This window comes from Schistocerca cancellata, chromosome 1 (assembly GCF_023864275.1).
Source record: "Schistocerca cancellata isolate TAMUIC-IGC-003103 chromosome 1, iqSchCanc2.1, whole genome shotgun sequence".
NCBI lineage: Eukaryota > Metazoa > Arthropoda > Insecta > Orthoptera > Acrididae > Schistocerca > Schistocerca cancellata.
Window position 1 is genome coordinate 502,450,098 of NC_064626.1, and position 4,330 is coordinate 502,454,427.

At 46.1% G+C, this 4,330-nt stretch overlaps 1 pseudogene; it reads left to right on the forward strand.

Moving 5' to 3' along the window:
• Window positions 1-3,138: 3,138 nt before the first annotated feature.
• On the forward strand, window positions 3,139-3,256 carry LOC126105619 (5S ribosomal RNA; annotated as a pseudogene).
• Window positions 3,257-4,330: the final 1,074 nt, after the last annotated feature.

A 4,330-nucleotide genomic window follows, 5' to 3' on the forward strand; every position in this document is an offset into this window, starting at 1 on the left:
TAATGAGAAAATACAACGCTCATAGAAAAATACTAAATCCAGTATCTGAAGATAAACTTAACTCAACGGTAAAAATTATGAGGCATGAAAGATGATTAACACTTCTAATAACAAAACAGCTGCAACGTAAAGGATTTCTGAGCTTATTAAGCTGGTAGAAGAGACTGTCAATTACAACAGTCCGATAGGTAATAGCTAAGCAAAACATAAATGGTTGAAGTGCCACTTTTAAACCAGGTATATGCAAAGAAGACGGTTCAGTAGAGCAGAGACCATAAAGCTCTGACCATCGACTAATGGAAATACAAAACGTGTTCGACGAGTGTGCTTTTAAAATGTATGAATCACCTAATAACACTTACAACCCAAACTGTCATCTTTCAGTTATGGAATAGTTTTAGTGGTCGTGTGGAAGTTCCGTAGGCTCAAAAATGGTTCAAATGGCTCTGAGCACTATGGGACTCAACATCTTAGGTCATAAGTCCCCTAGAACTTAGAACTACTTAAACCTAACTAACCTAAGGACATCACACACACCCATGCCCGAGGCAGGATTCGAACCTGCGACCGTAGCAGTCCCGCGGTTCCGGACTACAGCGCCAGAACCGCTAGACCACCGCGGCCGGCTCCGTAGGCTCACTGAAAGAAAAAGTGACTGCTGAAGTAGAAGACCACCTTTATTCAGAGGTACAGGCATTGGTCTCAGCAGCAGACTGTATATCGCAAGATGCATATGATCCTATTCACATTGTTTGAAAAGTCCAATACTGGTTTCATGGGCACAAAGTTGAAATAAGTCGTCCCTTTGGCCTCGTTTATGATACCAATTAAATATTATCGGATCTTTATTGTCTGTACCGAAAACAGTACTCTTCTGCATTACCTGTATACTGTATCTCCGTCTTCCGACAGCGAAGATAGCTGGAGATCATCGTTTCCGCAAGCTACGTCCTGTACGAGGCTGCGTGCTAACTGCTGACTTCGCACGGATAATGTAACTCTCCATCCACGCGGAACAAAAGCACTTAAGACTATGCTGTGCTTCGCTGACACGCATCACTGACATCAAGCTCTATTACACATGGCTGTGATGTCAGACTCTCATTCTCTCTCTACAACGTAACAAGAAGGTTAAAGTACAAATTAAATTCTCTCTCTCTCTCTCTCTCTCTCTTGTTTTGATTGTTTTTCAGACTGTTTACTAGGCACGTTATTTGACTTTGGCGCGTCTACGAACCTTCTTGGAGAGTCTGTAGAATGGCTATGTACCTCGTTTCAATCAAGACATCGACTGGTTCCTCGAACTATCAGTATAGTTCGTGTAGTGGACAGAGCAGTGCAGTTAAACACTTTTGTTGCACCGACGCCAGGTTCTATGCTCCATAAGCATGGAAATAATCTCTCTCTGTTTACTTTGTAGGAGTACAGAATCCTTACATATAATGATTATTGTACAGCATATGGATTCAAAAGTCCCATAACATAAAATTTACTGCTAACGCCATAGTGCCTTTCAGAAAGCTCAGCAAACAAAGAGGCCAAAGCTATAATTACATGTGTGCCACGGCCTGGTTAGGACGTATATGTACCTTATCTCTGTTTCAATTATTTCAGAAGATAATTGAGGCGCACAGTAATGGCGAGGATGTATTTTTACAAGGGCATGTTGAAAAAGGATGCCTCCCAATTTTTTACGTGAAAACTCATAACGCTTTTCAAATAAACCAAACATGATTAACATTCTATTAGAACATCTTTATTCTTCATGTCTACATATTTGCAACCCTCTGCCGCCAGAGACCTCCAAGTTATAGCGTGTAACAGAACTATGTCGGTGCATGAGAATTCGAAGAGCTTGTCCATACATCTAGTACCCTCTTCTTCAGATTGACAAAGCCAGACCACACACAAGCGCTGCGACATCTGCAGAAATCCGACGCCTTGAGTTCACTGTTATCGATCATCCTCCAAAGTTTCGTCTTGGCACCATCTAATTTTCGTCTGTTTCCAAAACTTAGAAACACTTCGGAAACTTCCCTTTGTTGGAGATGAAGCGGCCGAAGCAGAGGCGAGGTTGTGCCTCCGTCAACAAAGTTAAACATTCCAAATAGACAGTATCAATAAACTGGTATCTCGTTGGGAGAAACGTGTGCGTCGCAGTGTGAGAATGTTGAGAAATAAATATGTAGGCGTGAAGGATAAAGATGTGGAATGTAAATAACGTTTGTTTTATTTAAAAAAAGTATTAAGACTTTCCACATAAAAAATTGCAGGCATTACTTTTCACGATGCCCTTAAGCGTGCTGTAGTCCACGCTAAACATGTATCAGCGATCACGTGTCAATTGAAGCTGTACTTTTCATGAATAAATAGTGTGTCAGTTAAGTTTGTAATACAAATGGTTCAAATGGCTCTAAGCACTATGGGACTTAACATCTGAGGTCATCTGTCTCGTAGAACGTAGAACTACTTAAACCTAACTAACCTAAGGACATCACACACATCCGTGCCCGAGGCAGGACCGTAGAGGTCGCGCGGTTACAGACTGAAGCGCCTAGAACCTCTCGGCCACTACGGCCATCGTTTGTAATTCATCAATTTGATCTAGTCTTTGTCAAATCTCTAAGTAGATCATCAGACAACACAAAGAGGAAATCAATTATAGCCAACACAGGAGGAGTAAGTGTAAGAGGAGGTGATAAGCTTATAATCTGATGTGATACGCCACTGACTTCGGTTCAAAAGTGCACGTATCTGCTCCCTGGAGGATTCGGATCCTTTGAATTCTTCTAATCGGTATTACACCATGGCAACGGCCATGCCGCAGTGGACACACCAGTTCCCGTGAGATCACCGAAGTTAAGCGCTGTTGGGCGTGGTCGGCACTTGGATGGGTGCCCATCTAGGCCATCGTTTGTAATTCATCAATTTGATCTAGTCTTTGTCAAATCTCTAAGTAGATCATCAGACAACACAAAGAGGAAATCAATTATAGGCAACACAGGAGGAGTAAGTGTAAGAGGAGGTGATAAGCTTATAATCTGATGTGATACGCCACTGACTTCGGTTCAAAAGGGCACGTATCTGCTCCCTGGAGGATTCGGAATCCTTGAATTCTTCTAATCGGTATTACACCATGGCAACGGCCTTGCCGCAGTGGACACACTGGTTCCCGTGAGATCACCGAAGTTAAGCGCTGTTGGGCGTGGTCGGCACTTGGATGGGTGCCCATCTAGGCCGCCATGCGCTGTTGCCATTTTTCGGGGTGCACTCAGCCTCGTGATGCCAATTGAGGAACTACTCGACCGAATAGTGGCGGCTTCGGTCAAGAATACCATCATAATTACCGGGAGAGCGGTGTGCTGACCCCACGCCCCTCCTATTCGCATCCTCCTCTGAGGATGACACGACGGTCGGATGGTCCCGGTAGGCCACTCGTGGCCTGAAGACTGAGTGCTTTTTTACTACACCATACTCATCTTTTAACGATTAGTCATGTGAACCTTTACAGTGTGGTAACAGTCCTTAAGCGTGCTGTAGTCCACGCTAAACGTGTATCAGCGATCACACCTCGCAACCACTCCTTTCTTGGATCCTTAGAACATAAGCTGAGTTCAGCGTGGTAGAAATCCTTGGCTACAAAGAAATCCACACTAACCACAAGTTGACGATCAGTCCTACAGCTTCCTCAATACAGGCTGTCTTTCGTGTGGTAGCATCTTCATCCACTGCGTGAGACGACCGGTTACAGCTCCAACTGCACTTCCCTGAATCTCTCCAATCGTTTCCTTCACAGGCAGGAATTGAAGGAATTGTGTTGGTCGGCAGCAACAAGCAGCCCTGCTGACGCGGCCTTCATACAGAGGGATGCAGCTATGCCGGCAGCTAGCGGGAGGCTGCTGGAGAGGGCATCGCTTCCGCGTGGCTGCCCCGCCCCACTCAACCCCCCGGGTTGTGGCAGCCAGGTGGCGTTCCCCCCCAGGCCTGAAAATTAACTGATAAACCGAGCTCCCTTTGTGGTGGCGGGTGCGGGCGCGCTCACTGCGAAATCACGTTTCGCAGATAACCAGATTCGCAGCGGCGCGCAGCCCGTATCCACCCCGCACCCCATCCCCCCCCCCCCCCATCAACCAACCCCTGCCGGCGCCACCTCCACAGCCCGCCTCCGCCTCGCGCTCGCTAAACACTGCTACTGTGCCTTTTCTTCATTAGAATATCCCTACTGGAGGGAGCGCAGCCCACAATAAAGCGCCTCACGAGGAGCTGCAATAGCGTCGAGAGAACAGCTACGCTGCCGACGCCCCGGGCTACACATGTACTTCGGACGTAA